The following is a 23,252-nucleotide window of genomic DNA, read 5'->3' on the forward strand; positions in this document are numbered from 1 at the left end:
TACATGAGAAAATGTTCAACATCTTTAGTCATCAGGGAAATGCAAATCAAACTATACTGAGATTCCATCTTACTCCAGTTAGAATGGCATTCATCAAGAATACGCATGGCAATAAACACTGGTGAACCTGGGGAGGAGTGGGGGATGGGGGAAAGAATTTTTTTTGGGGGGTTTTGGGTACCAGGGATTGAACTCAGGGGCACTTACCCACTGAGCCACATTTCAAGACCTTTTTTATTTTTTATCTTGAGACAGGGTCTTGCTAAGTTGCTCAGGGCCTTGCCAAGTTGCTGAGACTGGCTTTGAATTTGCTATTCTCTTGCCTCAGCCCCTCCCCAGACCCTGGGAGAAATTCTTGTACACTGTTGTTGTCATTGTACATTGGTACAGCCACTATGGAAACTGGTACAGAGGTTTCTCAACAATCTAAGATAGATCTATCATACGATCTAGCTTTACCACTTCTTGATGTTTATCCAAAAGAATTAAAGTCAGCATACATCAGAGGTGCATGCATACCCACTTATCGCGGCGCAATTCACAGTAGCCGGGTTATGAAATCAGCCTAGGTGCCCACCAGCAGAGGAATGGATAAAGAAAATCTGTATACAGAGGAGTTTTATTCAGCCATAAAGAGAAAAAATAATTGTTATTTTCAGGAAAATGAACCAAAAAAGAGACCATGAATTTGAGCAAAATAAGTTAAACTCAGAAAACCCTCATGTTTTCTCTCCTAAGCTTGAAGGAAAAAGCAGGGGGAAAGGATTGCCAGAAAAGTAGAAGGGAGACCACTGGGTTAGGGGAAGCAGGTGGGGGGAGGAGGAGGGGGGGTGGAGGTTGGGGAGTAAATCCATCAAGTTGTGTTTTTATGTATATACAAATAAACCAAATGAAACTCACCATTCTGTGTAAATAATTTGTACCAATAATAAAAAAAGAGTATAGGCTAAAGGTTATCACTGAAAGGAAAAAATAAATTTACTTTATTGAAAAATTTAGTATACAAACTAACCAAAAGCTAGTATAATGATACCAGAAAACATAGCATTTATGGCAAAAGTCATTAGGATAAAAGTGTTCTGATTAAAGTTCTGACTCCGTATCAATATATGTCAACTTTCTGTTTGTATCTAATAGTCTTAAAATACATAACAAAAAATACATAAAAAAAAAGATTACAAGGGAAGCTGGCAAATTTACCATCATAAGGGGGAATTAAATACCTTTGTTGCTCCTGACCTGCAGAGGCAGCTGAACTTAAGGTCGCTCCTGTGAATTTTCAGGGACACCAAATAAAACACAGACACAAACTTTACCTTTAAACAGGTTTCAGGACGGCTCCTCCTATCTCAGCCTCAAGCTCCCCAAACGGGAGAGCCAGGGAAAGTCATGGAGGCTGGAGAGAGGGGAGGAGGAGAGGGAGGGAGGGAGAGAAGGAGAGAGAACACGTTTGGAAGTGGGCTTTTATTGCAAGGACCCTCATTCTTAGAAAGTTCCATCCAAAAAAGGTAAGAGGTGGAGTTACACGGAGAGGTGAGTGTAATTCCACCCAAGGGCTGTAGGGAGATGCCTGTGTCTGAAGTTGCGTCCTCAAACTTCTGGGATAGGGCAATGTCCAAGTCACTACAAGGTGTAGTGACAGTCAAAGCCTCTACGCTCCAAGATTAAAGACATGAATCATTCAGAGTGGCTCCCCACAACCCTTCTCTTAGGAACTAAATAAGGACATGCAAAGATATAGAAAATTTGAAAAATTTTACCAACAAGCTGATTTAATGGATACATGTAGTATGATTGTGGAATACGGATTCTTTTTAAACTTCACATGAAGGAATATTTAGGAAAATTGTATCCTGAGCCTTAAAGAAGTCTTAACACATTTTGTGGGTTTAGTTCATTGAGATAATCTTTTCCAAATGTAGTGCAGTTACGATGGGATCGGTAACAAAGACATAGCTGGCAAGAGCTCATACTTTCAGAAAATTTAGAAATACTGCTAGGTAAACTAGGAATCAAAGAAGGAAACAATGGAAATTGGGTAATATTTAGAACTAAATGATGATGCAAATACTGGATATCAGTGCCAAGGTCTCCGCTTGGCACCAGAATCACGAGCCACCACACACCTTTGTAGGTTCAAACAGCAATTCTTTATTCCCGCTCTCACACTGCCTCCACACAGGTCCAGGGACAATCGCGTTCTGCCGTCTACCCCATAATTCACCTACTCCACGAGGCTATCTCCAAATCCCATTTTAATCTCAGGAGAACTCAACTGGAACAAGCAGCAGGAACACCCTAATCCCAGCAATAATCTTCAACCTCCAACTTCCCTAAAACCCATTGTCTTAAACTGGCAACGCCTTAAACTCAAGGAGTTTAACCTTCCTCAAACCTGATCAGCTCTAAACCCGGATCCGCCTTGGTCCTTGAGCAAGGTCACCTTATTAAAGCATGCATGCAATGTCCCATGAATGTCCTCTAAGCAGCATGGGGTACGCTTGGCAAGGAAATTTCGATGCGTCATTCCTACTTGACAATGGCCTTCAGCATATCAGTATTTCACCCATGCAGCAAAGGGATGCTCAGGAAGATATTTGTAGTATCTTCACATTAAGGAAAAAAGTGCAAATTAATAATTAGCAGAAATAAAGTAAAAAGACTACAGCAAAATCAAATGAATCCAATCAGGAATATAAAATAGAGAACATTAACATTTTAGGAATAAAAGAGAGGGTGTTAAGTACAGATGCCGACGAGCTAGAACCAACATGAAATATCAATAAATAACTTCATGACAAGAAATTGGAAAATTTTGGTGAAATTAATACACTTAAAAAGTCAATGATATTGGGTTGGGTGTGGTGATGTATGCCTGTAATCCCAGTGGCTCAGGAGGCTGAGGCATGAGGATTTCGAGTTTAAAGTCAGCCTCAGCAAAAGCAAGGTGCTAAGCAACTCAGTGAGACCCTGACTTTAAATATAATACAAAATAGGGTTTGGGATGTGACTCAGTGGTCGAATGCATGGCCCCTTTAAATCATCCACCACTGCTCCTGCCCTAGCAGCAACCAATCACCCCGCCCCCACATAAATCCCCTTTAACTGAAAGTATGCAGCAAATACAGGAGGAATGACAATCTCATAGTTTAGCTGTTTTTCCTATTAGGCTAAATACCGCTTGTCAACTAGAGCATGAACAATTACCTTTTGTTGTATTTAACGAATTACAATGTACCAACCCCAGGGCAAAAGGAGGGGATCTGTTTTTTTCAGCCCCATCAAGCTCCCCTGACACAGATGTTTCCAGTTGAAAGAAAACATCCTTGCAGAAATCCTTTCATGCCACTAGAGGGAGTTCTAACTTTAATTTTAATTACTATTGCAAATGCCCAAGTGCAACTTCCTAGGGAGATATATAAAAATTATTTCTCAAAATCAGAAACCCTTACCCAATACTTTTGGATTACTTGTGTCTTGTTCTCATAATGCTAAAGAGGAGAATTTGTTGTTTTGATTATACCGGTACCATATATGACTAAATGTGGTCCCATATGCCCTTAAGCCTCTCCAAAGGCTGCTCTATTGCTCAGTTGATTGTGATTCCCTATGTTTCAGCTCAACAACCTTTAAATGAAAGGGGAAATACAAGGTTTGGCTCTATTATCATTGGAGCATGTTTACTAATTACTGAAGGTAGACCTAAATTAACTCTTTGCTTAAATGAGCACCCAGTTACAGGGCTATTGGATACTGGTGCTGATGTTACGGTACTCTCTCTTTCAGTATGGGCCTTATGCAAGAGGCCTCCCCAGTATGGGACCGAGGAGGCAAAGATGAGCAAGTGTCCTAAAGTTCCTTGTGGTTACCTACTACTTCCAATCCTACTCCTTCCAACCCACAACAAATCATCACTCATGTTCAGCCCCGTTTAATGTTATTACAAGATTTAAAACAAAAACAAAAATAAAAAAGAACTCTCCAAAAAATATATAAATGATAACAACATGCTTTAAGAGAAGAAAAATGATTACAGCAGTTTTCCTTACTTCTTAATTTCTGCTGGATCTCTAACTCTTCCAGCCTTATACTTAAAATGTGAATTACAGGGCCTACAAGATATGCTAGGCTTATTAAAAACCAGTTAAGACTAAAGAAGAAAAAGTGTCCCTTTTAAATCCAAACGATTTGGCTGGCTATTTCATCTGTTTTCAGCTGCCTTTCCTAGCCAGTTCCTCCCTAATGTTATAGCACAGAAAAAGAAAAAATAAAAAGATTCCAAATATACAAGCTATCTTCTTCTTTTTTAAAAAAAATTATTTTAAAGAATTTCACAGGCTTCCCAAGTGGCATCACTATACCAGACCTTAAACTATACTACAGAGCAATAGTAATAAAAACGGCCTGGTATTGGCACCAAAATAGACCTGTAAGACCGAAGGTAGAGAGGACACAGAGACAAACCCACATTAATACAGTTATCTCTTATTAGACAAAGGTGCCAAAAACATAAAAATGGAGAAAAGATAGCCTCTCCAACAAATGGTGCTGGGAAAACAGGAAATCCACATGCAGCAAAATGAAATTAAGCCCCTGTCTCTCACCATGCACGAAACTCAACTCAAAGTGGATCAAGAACCTAGGAATTAAACCAGACCTAATAGAAGAAAAAGTAGGCCCAAATCTTCATCATGTCGGATTAGGCCCCAACTTCCTCAAGAAGACTCCTATAGCACAAGAAATAAAATCAAGAATCAATAAATGGAATGAATTCAAACAAAAAGCTTCTTCACAGCAAAAGAAGCAATCAGTGGGGTGAACAGAGAGCCTACAGAATGGGAGCAAATATCTACCACATGCACAACAGATAGAGCACTAATCTACAGGATATATAAAGAACTCAAAAGTCTTAACACCATAAAAACCTAAAAAACCCAATCAATAAATGGGCCAAGGAACTGAACAGACACTTCTCAGAAGATGTTATACAATCAATCAACAAATATATGGAAAAATGTTCAAAATCTCTAGCAATCAGAGACATGCAAATCAAAACTACTTTAAGATTTCATCTCATTCAGTCAGAATGGTGGCTGTTAAGAATTCAAACATCAGTAAGTGGAGGTGAGGATGTGGGGAAAGGGTACACTCATACACTGCTGGTGGGACTGCAAATTAGTGTAGCCAATAAGAAAAACAGTATGGAGATTCCTTGGAAAACCTGGAATGGAACCACATTTGACCCACTCCTTGGTTTTTACCCAAAGGACTTAAAAACAGCATACCCACAGGGACACAGCCACATCCATGTTTATAGTAGCACAATTCACAAGAGCTAAACTGTGGAACCAACCTAGATACCCTTCAGTAGATGAGAGGATAAAGAAACTGGTATATACACACAATGGAATGTTACTCAGCATTAAAAGAGAATAAAACCATGGCATTTGCAGGTAAATGGATGGAGCTGGAGAATATTATGCTAAGTGAAGTTAGCCAATCCCCTAAAACCAAAGACTGAATATTTTCTCTGATATGAGGATCCTGATCAATAATGGGGACAGGGTGGAAGGGGAGCATGGGAGGAAACTTTAGATAGGGTAAAGGGGAGGGAGGAGAAGGGAGAAGGCAGAGGGATAGGAAAGGCCGTGGAATGAAATGGACATCCTGACCCTAAGTACATGTATGAAGACACAAATGGTGTGACTCTACTTTGGGTACAACCAGAGATGAAAAATTGTGCTCTATATGTGTACTGTGAATTGCATTGCATTCTGCTGTCCTATATAACAAATCAGAATAAATAAATAAATAAATTTAGAAAAAACCAACAACAACAAAAAAGAATTTCACAGGCTTCCAATGGACTCTTATCTGAGCTAAAAGTTCACTCTGACCTGATGAAGTAGTTAATATTGCAGCCATGTCAGTTTTAAATATTCCATGTAAGTTAATGTAGAAATTCCTCTGGTGGCTTCAAAGCTGCTCTGTGAGTGCCGACTCGCTGCTGCTCTCTGCGGAGGGACAGCCTCATTGGTTTGCTCCACGCTACTGACAATAAATCCTTTGCATGAGATTCTGGTGTGTGGTATGGTCCTTGGACTTTGTGAGTCTCCTTTCACATGGGTGGTTATTTATCCCCCCCCACCCAGTATCAGCACTTGCTTGCTTCACTTTTTTTTCTCCCTGAAAATGGGGATTTTGGCATATCCCCCCGGATTAGAGATGCCACCAAATCCAATTGAATGCACACTGAGCTCTGATCTCTCTCCCCTCCAACTGATTTCCATATCTAACTGTCTCCTGGACAAGTGCCCGCAACCTGTTGGAAGATTAATTAATTAATTATTTTTGCAGGGCTGGGGATTGAACCCAGGGCCGTGTGCATGTGAAGTAAGCATTCTACCAATTGAGCTGTATCCCCAACCCAGATGAAAATTTTTTTTATATATTTATTTTTTAGTTGGACACAATATCTTTATTTATTTATTTTTATGTGGTGCTGAGGATCGAACCCAGGACTCGCATTGTGCTAGGCAAGCGTGCTACAGCTGAGTCACAACCCCAGCCCTCCCCAGATTAAAATTTTTATGTGAACTTTGATCTACATTTTCCACTACTTGAAGGCTTGGGTAAGTGAAGTTAAGGAAAAATGAAACTCAAAGGTAAAAGAAGTCTGGATGTCTAGCCAGCAACACAAAACACCTCTGGACCGAAGGATGACTCTCCAGAAAGGGTTTTAAAGCTTTCATTTTCAAAGCAACAGTAGCAAGAATTATGTGTGCTGTCCTTGTTGGCTCCAGCCCAGGTGTAGAGGGGACAGGAAGGGAGAGGGGCAGGTGGGCTGCAGGTCTGGGGCTCTTGCACAGCAGGAAAGGAACCATGGTTTGGGTCCAGGAGCCCAGAGGCTTCCCTGCCTCCGCTGCTGTGTGGGGTTTGGTCTCCTGAGTGCTGGCTGCCTCCTGGCACCTCGCTGAAGGCTTGGCTTTACCCAAACCAGACTTCAGGAAACACCTCATTGGGACGGGTTGTGACTCAGCGGTAGACAGCATGCCTAGCACACGTGAGGCCCTGGGTTCGATCCCCGGCACCACATAAAAATAAACTAATAAAATAAACTGATAAAAAAGGTATTGTGTCCATCTCCACCGCCCCGCCCCCCAAAAAAAAGAAGTAGAAGAAAACGGGCAATGATCTACCAGTTGAGATCAGAGGAATTCTTGAATGATAGAGGGGCATTTATATCCCAAAGCATTTAGTTCTGTTTTTTTTTAAATTTAATTACATTTTCTAATTTATTCACAGTAATTTGTGAATGTATTTGCCTTGTTTAAGAAAAAACAAGAAGAAAGTCCAAGGGACATCAAGAGAGGAAAGGGATGAGGTTGGAAGAGGGAAGTGAGGGGGAGGTGTTAGGGAGTGATACTGGGCATATTATATTGCTGTATTGGTGCAGGTGTGTATAGGCAACGGAACACTCATCATTATGTACAAATATAATGCACTCATAAAAGCATGTTGAAGGAGAATTTAAAAAAAGAAAGAAACTAAAATCCAAGTGGAATTCCTGAGCATGAAGAATCAGCCCTTCTCCCAGACCCCCTGTGTTCTCTCTTCCCCCTGAAGCAGTTTGGGGTGCGCTCTGCCAGATGGTTCTATTCACGTGTATATAGCTCCCTTATCAGTGCTGACTTGAAGCCTTATGTTTTATGGTGGTTTTTAACTGGGCTCCCTGAGTACAGTTCATCTAGATACACCTGAATCTTTCTCATTACTTAAACGTGTTTCCTAGAATCAATCTGTTGTATTTCAGTACATGTGTGCTGATTTTTTTCCCAGTACGAGGGATTGAAACCAGGACCTTGTGCAAGCGAACCAAGTGCTCTCTATGAATGAGCTACTTCCCAGCTCTTTTTAATCTTCACTATGAGGCCAGGTCTCCTAGTGGCCCAGGCTGGCTTCAAACATGTGATCCTCCTGCCACAGGCTCCCAGTCACTGGGACTAGAGCCATGCCTGAGCACTGCCAGCAGGTATTACCTGTCTGATGCTCTGATCAGCCCCCCTTGGGTCAAGCTGACTCCGGATCCTTGCTGCCAAGCACTTGAACTCCCAAGAGATCTCCCACCTCCTCCAGGCAGCTGCACCCTCACTTCTCTCTGCAGCAGCTCAGCTCCCTGGCAGGGTGCACTGGGCCAGAGGCCAGGCTCAGCCGAGTTTGGGGAGGGCAGCTGGTTGCATCATTGTACTCCAGAGGTACAACTCACTCATATGAACTTCAAAGAGAACCCCTCCCCCTCTGATTCCCAAACACATCCTGTATTTCTCTTTCTTGGTTTTGGCCTAGAGCCCAGACTCCAGCTGCCCCAGCTTGTCTGGGACCTTCTGGGAAACCCTGAGATCTCGGTTTCCTCTGGCTCTTCTGCTCTCTAGGCAAGTCACCTAACCATCCTGAGACCCAGTCTTCTCATCTGTGGAGGAGGGTGATGGTAGTTCTTGCTGGAAGGATGATGGACAGTGGGGTCAACTGTTCTGCAGTGTTTGGCAGGTTGGGGTCTACACGTGGGGGCTCTGTACCATCACTGAAGCCCAGGTTCATGGCTGGTGACCTTTAACGATGCGTTTTGGACCTTCTTGGGAATCATTTTGACATTTGCTGATATAAACATTCTCTGTGCATAAAATGTGCTCTCTGCAGCTGGTGCACATCACCACCCCACACTCCTATGCTGCAGATCTACTGCCATGGTCCCTCAGAGACACCCCTTCCCATGTCCTCCTTGTCCTGAGATCTTTCCAGGCAAGCAAGCACATGGTAAATGGAGAGGAGAGGCTTCCCACCTGTGTTTGGAGCAGTCTCTCCTCTCTGACTCCTCAGGTGATGAGCACAGGTATTCTGTGGGACTGGGTTGGGGCTCCTTGCAGGTCAGGTTTTAGAACAACCCATACAAAGGCCCCCTCTTTCTGTGTTTGATTTTTCTGTTGCAGGACAGAACAAGTTCAGAACCTGGAGACCTCATTGAAATTTTTCGTGATACCTTTGAGCACTGGGCCATCTATGTGGGGAAAGGGCTATGTGGTGCATCTGGCTTCACCAAGTAAGCATGGTTTCTCTATTAAACACAAGGGCTGACATCAAGGGTAACAATGCAGGCACAGTTATGTGCTGGTCCTCACACTGCCTGGCAGAGCAGGCTCTCAGTCAGCATTTACTGAATGAATCATGCTCTTTGCTCTGGCTGTATCTCTGCTAGTCCTACTTATCAGTGAGTTCAGGGAGAGAATAGTGACCATATTTTCATTCTACAGTGAGGTTCAGTCCCAGGTGAACCTCTTTGGCTAATAGCATCCCTCCAAAGGTTCAATACCCTGTGTCTGTGGAGTTCTGCAAGGTCAAACAACAGTAGAAGGAGTTGATCCTTCCAAGAGTTTATACCTGGCTGCAGAGAGCAATGGACAGGTGAGGGCCTCCAACCTCCCCAGGGCCAGCCTGGAATCCTGCTCCTCTGCCTCCTGACTGTGGAGCGTGTGGCTTCACCTCAGTCAGTTGAGCTCCACCTCAGAAGAGCAGGGATAGGGATTCCTGTCTCCCAGGCCGTGAGGGACAGAAATGAAGGAGGGCAGGGAGGCCTGTGTAGGGCCTGGCCAGGTGTGGGGCCTCCTCCCTCTCTGTCTCAGCATCATGGCTTTAAGGGACATGCTGGAAACCCCACTCCCCTGCACACAGAGGAACGCTGTCCAGTCCTTCAAGTCACTAGTAGAGTGGTGTGGACATGCACCTGTGTGCACATAGGAAGTCAGTCAAGTGGGAGACATTGAGACCTTCTGTGGCACCTACAGCAGCTCACAAACTCAGAGACTTTGAACAGCAAATGACAAAGAGCTCAGCTCACAGCAGTGCTCACACTCAGTTGTTGAAGTGTCATGAGGGAGTGCATCTGTCCCTGAGCCTGGCCACTAGGAACCTGCCCCCCTTAGGCTGTGCTGCTGCGGGGGCTCCCTGGTTGGTGTCCAACCCCTGGGACAGCAGCAAGGTCCTGCTCACAGCAGGAGAGGGAGGTCTGTCTGGGCTAGAGCTGGCTCTGGGGAAATCAGGACAGTGTCCAGTTAGGGCTGCATGAGGTGGGCCCTTTGTTCTTGTTGGTTTGTTTGTTTGGCTGAAGCCCGGGGGGTTGAACCCAGGGTGCTCTAACCTTGAGCTACACCCCAGGCCTTTTTAAAATTTACCTTTGAGTCAGAGTCTCAGTGCATTGCTTGGGCTGGCCTCAGACTGGCCTCGTCCTGCCTCAGCTTCCCGGGTGTCTGAGATTACAGGCAGGTGCCCCACACCATGGCTGGCTAAGGGGTTTTGGTCTACATTCAGTCTGCTGCCTCCTTTCCATGTCTGTTTAACAATCCCCAAGATTACTCTTGCTCACAGATGTTCGACCTTCAGGGGACCTCGTAGATAGTAACCAGGACTCAGTAAGTCCTTCACAGGTTCATGTGAACGCAGTTTTGGTGGCTTATGCTCATACAGGTCATCTGAAGAGCATGTGGCTGCTGACAAACTTCACATCTCTTGAGGATACACCACATGTAGGGAGTCTTGATAAGAGAGAAAGGGCATCCATCATCGCCCACAATTTCAGGAACTTCCAAACAACAGGGCTGACCTGATCTGGCTCTGACTGCATCCTGTATTTATGTTTTGTTCAGGACTGATTTGATAAAGGGTCCTTGGGTGGAAAGTGGAACTCAAATGAAGGCTAGGCTGTCCCTAGTCTGGAAATTCCAGTGTAGATCCTTGCAGTTGGTGTTCCAAGATTCACTCAGCATAGTTCTGGACTAGTTCACTTGTTCATAAAGATGGTAAACGAGAACCCCAGGATTTCTCTGGGATTTGATCTGTGTTTATTTTTCTCCTTATTATTTTTAAATTGGTCTATTATGATTACACACACAGTGGGACTCACTGCTGCATATTCACACCTGCGCACAGCGTCATTTGGTCTGTTTCATCCCCCACACCTTCCCTTTCCTCCCTTCCCCCTCCCCTGTCCCTCCCACTACTGAGTGCTCTCTGTTTCATTTTCACGAGGTCCCTGTCCTTTCCTGTTTTCTCCCTAGCTTCCACATGAGTAAACACAGGATCCTTGACTTTCTGAGACTGGCTTATCTCCCGTAGCCTGTGCCTGGTCCTGGACTTTTCTGTGTGACTTGCCTTGGGAGCAGCGTCCTGGGAATCCAGAGGAGCCCCGTCGTGCCCCCTGTGCAGTGGTGGCGAACCTGTGGACATTTCTAGGTGGATTTTTATTGTTCATTGTGGGGTTTTGAGAGTTCTTTATATATTCTAGATCTGAACCCTTGGCCAGTATGAGTTCTGTAAATGCTTTCTCCCAAATCAGTCCTGAACAAAAAATAAATACAGGATGCAGTCAGAGCCAGATAAGGTCAGCCCTATTTTTTTGAAGTTTCTGAAATTGTTGGCGATGATGGATGCCCTTTCTCTCCCATCAAGACTTTTTTTCTTCTTTTTTCTTATTTCCTTTTCCCCTCCACACTGCTACATTTTTGACCTTTTTAAATTTTAACTTTTTAACTTTTTTTGAAACATCATTTGATGCTATTGTATTATTCTTTGTTTCATTATGTGTAATTTTATGTGTATGTATGTGAGTATATAGGGCTAAAGTTGTGTATGCTCTCACTGCGCAGATAAGTTTGAATATATATATATTAACTCTCTTTTTCGTGGGTTCATTATTTAGCCTAGATTAGACTGAGATGGGGTGCAATTATGTGAGAGTGTAAGTTATTTCAAACTTAAATGTCCTGGTTTATTCATACCCAGATCTGGGCCCTCATATCTGCCCTCATGCACCCTCTTTCCCAGTAACAGCCCAAATTTTCTATTCTCTTCTCCTTTCTTTTTTTTATTACTTTCAGTTAATTTTATATTTCTTCTTTACACTCCTTGACACTTATTTCCTATCTCCTGCCTCTCCTCTGATCACTTCTGCAAATTATTGAAACTTTCTCTTACCTTCCCACCCTATTTGGTCTTAAGAAACTGTAATCCCACAAAATAATAAAATGTTTATAGATCATGTGATTCCTACCTCATTCAAGTTGTGTTTGTTGTTGTTGTTTTTTCTTTTCTTTTCTTTTACCGAGGATTAAACTCGGGGGCACTCGATCACTGAGCCACATCCCCAGCCCTATTTTGTATTTTATTTAGAGACAGGGTCTCAAGAGTTGCTTAGCACCTCACTGGCTTTGAAATACGTGATCCTCCTGCCTCAGCCTCCTGAGCTGGTGGGATTATAGGCATGTCCACCACACCAGCTTAAACTGTGGTTTAGGTATTGGTTTTAATATTTATTTTTTAATTGTAGTTGGAAACAATATCTTTATTTTATTTATTTATTTTTATGTGGTGCTAAAGATTGAACCCAGGGCCTTGCACATGCTAGGCAAGTACTCTGCTGCTGAGCCACAATCAAACAGCCCCAATTGTGGTTTTTAAAACAGTGGACAACATATAGACACCTGCTGTCAAAGTCTGATCTAGTTTACAATTTTTTTTATTGTTGATACTGTTGTAAAATGCTGACCCCAGCATTCCTACATAGGTGGCCATTACTGTTATAGATGTCAAAGTAGAACCAGACATTTATTTTAAGGCTCAAGATCTATTGTGACATTAATGTCATTCTTGTCTCCTCCTCCTCTATAAGGAGCTGAAAAGAGATTGGTACACTTCAAGATCACAGAGTAGAGATCCCACTGACGAGAAATACACACATCTCAATGAAGAAACAGTGAATTTCACCCCGCACAATCTAGCCCCACCTGAGCCTTAATATTACTCCAACTCAAAGAATTTAGAAGATAAAAATACCAAGCCAACAACAAGGAGGAACAATCAGAGAGAGGGACATCAGGTTCCACCCCTTGATACTTACTCATATACCAAAAACAGAAAAATCCCAGAATAAACACACACACACACACACACACACACACACACACATACACACAGTGAGAGAGAGAGTGACAGAGAGAGAAGCATACAAAAGAGGAAAAGAGGAAGGGAAATCCATCTCCAGTGATGGGCAAGTTCAGGACCTCTTGAAATTATGAGGAAACAATCAAACAAATTGCTTCCAAAATTCAAAATCTCCCAACAAAGGATCCCACAGATATGGAAGAAGATAAAACCCCAGAGAAAGACTATATAAAACTGATCATTAAAGGGTTCAATGTACTAAAAGAAGATCTAAGGAATGAATTAAGATGGAGAATACAGAATATAAAAGAACATTTTAATGAAGATATAGAAATATTAAAAAGAAACCAATCAGAACTCCTAGAAATGAAAGATCCAATGAAGCAAATTAAAAATTCACTTGAAAGCATCACCAGCAGATTAGATTATATAAGAAATAGAACTTCAGGGTTTGAAGGAAGAACCTAAAGACTGGAAGACAGGATACATGAATTTGAGTACACAGAACGTAGTCCTAGAAAAAATAATAGTACATGATCAGAATATACAACGTCAAGAGACCAAACCTGAGAAGAGACCAAACCAGATAGAAGAGAACATGGAGTTACAAACTCAGGGCATAAAGAACATTCTCAATGAGATAGTCACAGAAAACTTCCCCATATCAGAAAGGAGATAGACATCCACATACAGGAGACATACAAGACCCCTCATAGACCCAACCAGAAGAGGAGTTCTCAAAAAACATCATAATCAAAATGCTTAACATAGAAATAAGGAATAATAGTAAAAGCTGCAAAAGAGAAACATGAGATCACATTTAGAGGCAAACTAATAAGGCTCATTTCTGACTTGTCAACTCAGACACTAAAATCAAGGAAGTCCTAGAATGAGATATTACAAGCTCTAAAGGAAAACAATTGTTATTAACCAATATCACTATACATACCAAAGCTCTCCTTCATATTTTATTGGAAAATAAAAACTTTCCATGACAAGGATAAACTAAAAGAATCATAACAACCAAGCCAGCACTATAAAAAATTCTCAAAGGTAAACTTCATACATAGAACACAAAAACAAATTTTCAAACTCCCAAATAGATGAAGATCAACAGAAGGTGAATCATCTAAAGGAGAATCAAGACAGAATTAAACACAACAAAATATCAAAATGGCCGTAAACCACAAACATATCCATAATATCACTGAATATAAATGGTCTCAACTCCCCAATTAAAAGATGTAGATTAGTAGAATGGATCTAAAAACAAGATCCAACTATGTGCTATCTGCAAGAGACTTACCTCAGAAATGAGACAGACACTCACAGGCTAAAAGTAAAAGGTTGAAAAAAAGTATTCCATGCAAATGGATTCTGTAAACAAGCCGGAGTAGTTATTCTCATGAGACCAAAAAAAAATTATACCCTGGAAAAGAAAACAATCCAACAAGAAGATACAATAGTAAATATATATACTTCAAATGTCAGCACACCCAGTTACATTTAAAAAAAATTAGTCCTTGACATGAAAACCCATACAGACCCAAATAAAATAATAGGTGACTTCAACACAGTCCTATCACCAATAGACAGGTCATTAAAGGGTAAAATCAATAAAGATATATCCATCTTAAATAAAACTATAAATTAAATGGACCTTATAGATATCTATAGAATATTCTACCCCCAACAGCTAAATCTAGCTTTGTAGCAGCTCATGGAAACTTTTCCAAAACAGAACACATTCTGGATCACAATATAAGTCTTAGCACATAAAAAAAAGATATAATCCCATGCCTCTGGGGCTGGGGATGTGGCTCAAGCAGTAGCGCGCTCGCCTGGTATGCGTGCAACCCGGGTTCGATCCTCAGCACCACATACCAACAAAGATGTTGTATCCTCCGAGAACTGAAAAATAAATATTAAAAAAAAAAGAAAAAAAAATAATCCCATGCCTCTTATTGAGCCATAATGAAATGAAACTAGAATCAACAACAATAAAAATGATAGAAACCACATAAACACATGGAGCTGGAACAATACTCTCTTAAATTAAAAATGGATCAAAGAAGAAATTTGAGTAGAAAATCAAGAAATTCTTAGGAATGAATGCGAAAATTGAACATATCAAAATCCCTGGGACTATATAAAAGAAGTTCTAAGAAGAAAATTTACAGCATCTAGTGCCTGCCTTAAGAAAATAGAGATACAAAATAAATGAAGATCAATAGGAGAATCATCTAAAGGAGAATTAAGACAGATTATGCTTATGCTGCACCTGAAGATCTTAGAAAAAGAACACCAAACTAATTCCAAAATTAATTAAATGCAGAAATTAAAATTGGAGCCAATTAATGAAACTGAGAAGAAAAATGATATGCAGAATCAATACAACCAAGAGTTGGTAATTCAAAAAGATAAATAAGATTGATAAACCTAAAGCCAGACTAACTAAAAGAGAGAGAAGGCCCAAAACAATAAAATTAGAGATGGAAAGGGAGATATCACCAAAGACCTGTCTGAATCCAGAGGATCATCTGAACCTATTTTGAAAAAAAATTATACTCCAATAAACTGAAATATCTAGATGACATTCACAAATTTCTAAACACATATGACCTGCTCAGTTTGAAACAGGAAGACATTGAAGCCAGTATAACTCCAATACCAAAACCAAACAAAGACACATCAAGGAAAGAAAACTACTGAATAATGTCCCTGATGAACATAAATGCAAAAATCCTTAATAGAATATTAGCAAACCACATCAAGAAAATGGTCCACCATGATCATGTTTCATTCCAGAGATGCCTAGGAAAGCTGCAGGCAGTGAACAGGGCCAGTCCAAGGGGGAGCCTCTGTGGTCTGCAGCAGGCAAGGTCTGAAGCCCTTTCCACTTCACACCTCCCCACAGTGTGCTGCAGATGCTGAGCCTGGAGCCTCGGGGTTTCATGTTGCCCTGCTGGGTTTTGACCTTGCTTTGGTACCATCCCTTCCCCCTATGCTACCATTCCTCCCTTTTGGAATGGGAGTGTCCACTCTGTCCTGTTGTATGTTAGAGGCATGTGGCATTTTCATTACTATAGGGGATAACAGCTATGAGTTTGTTTTTGGTCTTAGATGACTTTCGACTTGGCCTTTTGAGCAATGCTGGAACCGTGGAGATTCTGGTGACTCTTAGAAATGAAATGAATGCCTTTTCAAGTGTGAGATGGATGTGGGCCTTTGAGGACTAGGGGCACAATCCTATGATTTGGATATGAAGTGTCTCCCCCAAACTCATGCAGTTTTGGACCTCAATGCAGCTGTGCTCAGAGGAGGAGCTTTGAGGAAGTGATTAGGGCACGAGGTTCTGACTCCATCCATGGATTAATCCTGTGGTGACTGAATGGACTCCCGGGAGGCAACAGAGACCACAGCAGATGAGACCTGGTTGAAGGAGGTCGATCAGTGGGGCTCTCCCTCAAAGGGCATTTCTAGTCCCTGGACCCTCTGCTTTCTCTTTATATCTATCCATCTGCCATCTGCCACCTATAAGTCTCTCTTGTTGGGTTTCTGTTCACGACTAAAAGGCTCAGGGTTTACTCCAGTTGAACTGGGCTGACTGTGCTGCACAAATAACCACACAAGAGGCACAAATACTTTTTTCTTTGGGGTCGCTGTGATGGCTCCTCTGACCTTAAGGGTCTGCAGGAAGAGAGCCAGAGCACGCGCTGACCCCTTTTGTGGAGGAGAAGGTATTCAAATGAGGTAAGGGGTCAGGTTTCAGGGGGCTGAGTATCTTCATGATGTCCACTGTCAGCAGGTTGACAGACACCTGGGTAGGCCACACCCAAGGGCACAGTAAGAGGAGGGGACACACACAAGGCACTTCCATGGAAGGTTCTACCCTAAACAGGGCAAGCGGTTAGATTACAAAGGAACAGGTGAGCGTAGCTTCACCCACGGGGCTGTAGCAAGACACACCCATGTAGGAGATACTGACCCTCAAACCCAAGAAGGGTGGGGAAATCTCTGCACATTTCTGTGACTGAGCGCCTCAGCACCCAGCCGGGGAGTGTGACTCAGTCATTGTAAGGTTGGTCTCCCACACCCTCTCTCCTTCCTGGGTGCCATGAGTGATGAGGTTTCCCCTGCTCTGAGCTTCTGCCATGATGTTCTGTTCACTCAGGCCCCGCGCAGTGGAGCAAGGTGTCCACGGACTGAAACCATGAGCCAGAACAAATCTTTGCTCCTCCACGTTATTTTTCTCAAGTACTACCACAGTAATAAAAAATAACACAGAACATCTCTAAATAGGGCTGGGTGACGCACTTGCCTGGCATGTGTAGGGCTTGATCTTCAGCACCACATAAAATAAAATTAAGGTCTCCACCGGAAACTGAAAAATAAATATTAAAATAAAATTCTAAAAAAAAAAATCTCTAAAATATTTTAGCCGACTCACATCTTGTGACTAACTCTGATATCACTAGTGAGTGGTCCTTTCTAGTCTTTCAGTTGTGCTGATTGTCAAGCTTTCATTTTCTCCAGGAAAACATCCCCAGCATCCAGTATGGTTACTAGAAAAGCATCTGCTGTTCAGAGGTAAAGATGGCTTACAGCGACTGCCGCCTGCAGCACAGAGCCAACTGTCTGCCCGAGGGATGAACTTCCCTAAATGAAACTTGCCAAACCAGGCGACATCTTTAGAGGAAATTAGCCTCTTTCCCTATTGGGCAGTGCCGCAGTCTGACTGGGCACAATTCAGGAGCCACTTGTCAAAGGAAACGAACTTTATTTTTAGAACACACACACTGCACCACACAGCTCTTCAGGAAAACCCTCAGAGCCCAACTGCCACCACGGGCTTCCCACAAGCCTCTCCACCTCCCCCACTCCTCCTGCTCTTGAGGCCGATTGGCTGGGTCGCGTGGGCATAGCCCAAAAAAGTCCCCCAATGAGCAGCTCCGTGGTGTGAAAGGGCGGGGAAATAGCCCAATGAGCATCACTGCAGAGGAGCCAATCAGCTGGCAGCTAGAAGTTTGCTGGCAGCTGGAAGTTTGCTGGGGCCCCTTCCTCTGTGGCTCTCAACAGGGAAGGAGGGACGTGCAAAGGGACTGAGCATTCTACTCTCTGAGAAAGTCTCAAGGAGGCTGGCAGGAGCTGCCCAGAGGGAAAATAATCAGAGAATCCATAAAGGGAGCCTGTATTGGTGTGAACAGTTTCCTGGGGGGAGGGCTGCAAGGGAATGCTAAGGGAAGCCCCACAAGTCTGAGCCCCCCCCTTCACTCTGACGACCTCCTCCTTCAGGGGCTGAAGCTCTCCAGTGGGGACTGACATCTCTGCTGAGTAGGATGCACCACCTGAAGTGGCTCAGTGCCACCTGTTAGAGGTGAAGGAAGTGAGCTCTGAGGGTCGTGCACTTTTCTCAAGGTCACAGAGCTTGCACTTGCCCTAACCACCCAAGAGGTGCTCAGTCATCGTGACTTTCCTCCTTTCTGATTCAGACATCCCCCAAACACGCAGAGTTTCTGAAGGGATAGACGGACATGTTCATGGATTCTGGAAAGTTCTAGGTTTAGGTCATCCCTTAGCCATGAGGGAGGGGAAATGAGAAAGGAAAGACAGAAGAACTCACACAGCTTATGGGATGTCTGAGCTGCCCCATTAAATATCCAGGTAGAGAGGTGGATAAGAAGTGGAGGTCGGGTCGCAGGTGGGCTGAGGTAGAAGTTTCCAGACTGCACCTGTGAGCAGTGCACAGGGGACTCAAGGTGCACTTGCCTGGGGCTGAGGCCTCCTCTGTGTCCCTCAGCTTCTGCCTTGGTGCCCCCTCTTCAGGTGAGAAGCTCAGGTGAGACCCAGACTGGAAGACAGGACCCAGGCTGACTCAGATGTCTGCCCCAGGAATGCAGGCACAAATGCTCTGTGCCCACCCCATATCAGGAACAAATGTCCTGACCCAGGGAGCTGACTCCAGAGGATGCCATAGGCCCATTGTCAGGAAGAGCCCAGACAAGTCCAGCACTGAGAAGTGGCCGTAATTCAGGACATGGAGACCCCAGGATGGAGAAGTGTGTGGTGAACAGAAGGAGGGGAGAGAAGAAGAGGCCAGGCCCTCATTCCCTGGGACAGGACAGTGAATTGGGGCTCCAGGTCCTGGGAGGGTGAAGGGGCTTATTTTGCAGGTGGAACTTCTCATGATCACAGAAACAACTGATGCCATTAACTGCAGGCTTTCTTTGAGGAGCAGCCACCAAGCAACAGTGACTCCTTGAAGCAGCCACAGAAATCTCATGTTAGAAGCAGCTATGGAGCCTCCAGTGCAGATGGACCCCACTGTCCCCTCCCCCAGGTCCTCTGTTCTCCTGACCCTTGCTCTCCACCATGACAGTTTTCAGTCCCTTTCCTTCCTCTCTACCCCTCTCCCAGGGTTAAAGGAGCATCTAAATCTAGCAACTTTCTGGAGTCTGTAAATGTATCTATCTGTGCCTCCTGAGGGTCTTCTGAGCTCCCACCAGAGTCATTCTACCACACTCTGAAGCTTTTCCAGCCTGTATCTATACAGTATCCCAAACTCCTGTGGACCAGCTCTGAAGGCTGCTGACCACATGGTCATGCTGGTTACAGCGACAACCTCTCTTCTTGGTAATAACTCCTGTCTCAGTCAGCGTTGTGTCACTGTGATCAAAATACTTGGTCAGAACAACTCAGAGGAGGGAAAGTTTGCTGTGGCTCATGGTTCAGAGGTTTAGCCCGGGGTGGGCTGACTCCTCTGCTCTGGAACCATGAAGAGAGAACTCAATGGCAGAGGGCATGGGGAAGAGCTCTGCTCCATTCATGGCAGCCAGGAGGAGAGAGAGAGAGGAAGGACAGGCCACAGGGAAGAAGAAGCCTTCCAGCACATGACTCCAGTGACCCACCCTCTCCAGCCTCACCCTCCTGCCTAGGCCTACAGCACAGTCGATCCGCTCATATGGTATGGCAGGAAGAAGAAGTGACAGCTTTCTCAATCTAATCATCTAATCTTCCTGCATTGACACAGGAGCTTTGGGGTGGGAGCATTTCTTATCCAGACGATAACAACATCTGTTCACCAGATGTTTTTCTAGTTAGTAAGTTGAATGTTGGAGGTGGACTTTCCTTGGAAAAATTAAGGACTGGATACACAGCACAGTTGGAGGTTGGAAATCACCTCCCTCTCCCAGGTGAAATTACTACTAGTTATGAGATGTGAATTGGCTAGAATATTGTAGAGACATTGCCCAGCTCTGAGGTGACACAACATGAGGCAGGCCTTTGGAGCCTGTGCCTTTGGGCCTGGCACCTCAATGCACCTGGTGTGGCCAGCCTCTGATTGGATTTCCAGTTGCTCAATGCTGATTTGGAAGACAGCATCTTGCACTGAGTGAAGCTTTCATGTAAGGTATGGATACAGCACCCAGAAGGAGAGAGGATTGTGTCTTCACTCAGTAGCAGAGTGCTTGCTTAGCATGTGAAAGGCCCTGGGTTCAACCCCCAGAACTGCAAAAAAAGAAGAAAAAAACAACAGAACTGGTTCTGCATACACAGTAGTCACAGGAGCTGCCTCCTTTCCCCCACACCAGAGGCACAGACAGAGGGGTCTGGCCATGGGAGAATGGGCTGGAAAGGACATAGCACTTTTGCTACTTGCTGCCCAATCCTGATAACTGTTAAGAAAATGGGCAATTTATCCATGAAAAAATTAGTAAAAGGTTTGATTTACACATTTTTAAATTTTACAAATAACAGTGTCATATGGAGGAATCAGATCTTATGTGTGATGTGAGCTCCAGTTGCTAATTCCAGACAATGGATCTCCTCTGGTGCAATATCCAAGCTCTCTGCAGTTCTTGAGGGGCCAAAGTTGGAGCCAGGATTGCCCCCACATATCATTCTCCACTGCACCTGAACCAGGACCTTCAGTCACGGACCTGGCCTGACCTGCAATCCTCTGCAAGTGAACTGCTTCATGGCCATGTGGGAATTATTGATGGACCCCATTGGGCAGAGCCGATTGGCCCAGTGGGCCTTGTGATGAAAGGGCAGCCAATGGGTAGGCCAAGCTGTGTGTTGCACTGGGCCAAACAGATACTCCCAGGAACTAGTGTGGGAGCAGGTCGCAGAGAACAGTGGTGTTGAGCTGAGGCAGAAAGCAGAGCAGAGGGGAATGTGGGATCAGAGAGGAGAGGCAGTGCCCAGCAGATGTGGGGAGGAAGCAGGAGTCTGAGAAGGTGGAAGAGACAGGCAGAAACAGACATGGAGAGCAGAGGGAAGGAGTGACTCCAATCACTGTTTGCATCAGGAGTGGCCAGAGGAAGGCAGGTGGGCACTAGTGACAGGGTCACACTCAAGGTCAAGACTCTTCCACACAACTCAAGCCCATGAGACACCAGCCCTGGCTGACCCTGTGGTTTCCCTTCTTACCCGTCATTCAGGTCAGTTTCCTTGCTGACCTGTGTGTGTCCTCACACCACTTCAATAAAAATTACCTCCAAGAGGAAGAAGCAGAAAAGCTTGAAGGGCCAGGAGCCTGTGTGTGCCAGCACAGGCTGTGACAGCAGGCTGCAGGTGGTGTGGCTTAAACCACAGACTCCTACTGTGCACAGTTCAGCTCTAGAGGCTGGCATCTTAGTCTGTTCTCTGTTGCTAATAAGGAAACACCACAGACTGGGTAAGTGATAAAGGAAAGAAGTTTTGGCTCATGGTGTGGTCCAAGGTCAACAGTCTACACCTGGAGATGGATTTCTTGCTGGCAGAGTCCTGAGGTATTGCAGGAATCACACAGAAAGAGACAAGGAGCACCTAAGACACAGAGTCCAGGTGGCTTTTATAGGAAACCCATCCTGAGATACCCACTAGACCACCAACCCACTCATCTAGTAATTATGTAACCACATGAATGGATTAATCCTTAAAATTAATACCTCTTAAGGGGAATTGTGTTACAACATGGATTTCTAAGGGACAAACTAAATTGAAATCACAGCAGCAGGAAAATCCAAGATCAAGGTGAGGCAGACATGGTGTCCAGAGAGGTTCTTCTTGGCAGGCAGTTGGCCCACTTTTCAGTAAGGCTGCACATGGCAGAGGGAGGGAAAGAGAGCTCTGGTCGCTCTTCTTCTTCTTCTTCTTCTTCGGACACTAACCCACATTGGGGGTCCTATTCTCACCCCCTTGTCTAAACCTAGTGACCCCTTTACACTACCAGCTCTGAAGAGCACACATTGGTGGTTAGAGAATCAACATGTGCATTTGGGGTGGGAGGGGACACAAACATTGAGACCATGATATTGTGCAATCTCATCTTTAATAGAATTTGTGCTAGCAGCATTTCCCCCAGATAAAGGCTTCCTGTGCTTTGATTCAGCTTTACTAACCCAAGTGCTCATGATTACAAAAGAGAGTGAAATCTGTAAACCAGCTTGCTCAAATCCCCCAGAGTTAACTGGTGCCGCCAACATAACGCCTTAGATTTATTAATTGTTCCGCAGTATTCTGGCCACTACCCTGAAGACGAATCCTGGAACACCAAGTAAAATCGTAGTAACAAACGTGATGACTCCATTAATCACCTGCAATAGAGGAGAAGAGGGGGGAGTGGGTCACTCTCCACATCAGGAGTCTGAGCAGAGATACTTGGGCAAGGAACCTGCAGCTCAGGAAAGACCCATGATCCCTGTCCTCTTCACCACATCCCAGAGGACACACTATGGGCAGGAAGGTGAGGGGTGTTTCAAATGGAGATGGGGAGAAGGGTGAAGGGGGCAAGTGGGGGTCTCTAGAGTCAGGGAGGTAAAAAGTGATGAAGGGTGATCCAGTAAATGCAATGAGGCCGGTGGAAGTGCTCCCTGGCACCAATGAGGTTGGAATTGTACTGTCCAATGGAGACGGCAGGAGGCCCTGGCTTTTCTGATGAATAATTCCAAAGGAATCCCTCTCAGTCTTTGCAGAAAAACCCTTCTGAGTCTTAAGGCCTCTTTCTGGGCCTAAGTGATCTTGCTACCTCTCACTCTGCATCTCATAGAGCCAGAGGAAGGATTCCTATTTAAAGCTTGTTTTAGTAAATGCACTAGGACAAGGAGGCCTTGCAAGAGTTATCTGCTGTTGTTTTGGGGAAAAAAATAGCACACTCTTTTTTCAGTCAGATCTTTCTCAAGCAGGTATTTGAAGGGGATGTTCCTTGGGCCAGAGCTTCATGTTGCCAGTGGTCTATCAGTGCAGAGTGTGGGCAGAGTCACTAGGGGCCCAGAGTT

At 44.1% G+C, this 23,252-nt stretch overlaps 1 long non-coding RNA gene across 1 annotated transcript; it reads left to right on the forward strand.

Moving 5' to 3' along the window:
- The first annotated feature begins 858 nt into the window (after positions 1-858).
- Positions 859-12,104, forward strand: LOC144376985 (uncharacterized). The gene is made up of 2 exons (XR_013437445.1): positions 859-9,097; positions 11,109-12,104. It is a non-coding gene; the product is annotated as an uncharacterized LOC144376985 (long non-coding RNA).
- Positions 12,105-23,252: the final 11,148 nt, after the last annotated feature.

Source organism: Ictidomys tridecemlineatus, chromosome 4, assembly GCF_052094955.1.
Source record: "Ictidomys tridecemlineatus isolate mIctTri1 chromosome 4, mIctTri1.hap1, whole genome shotgun sequence".
NCBI lineage: Eukaryota > Metazoa > Chordata > Mammalia > Rodentia > Sciuridae > Ictidomys > Ictidomys tridecemlineatus.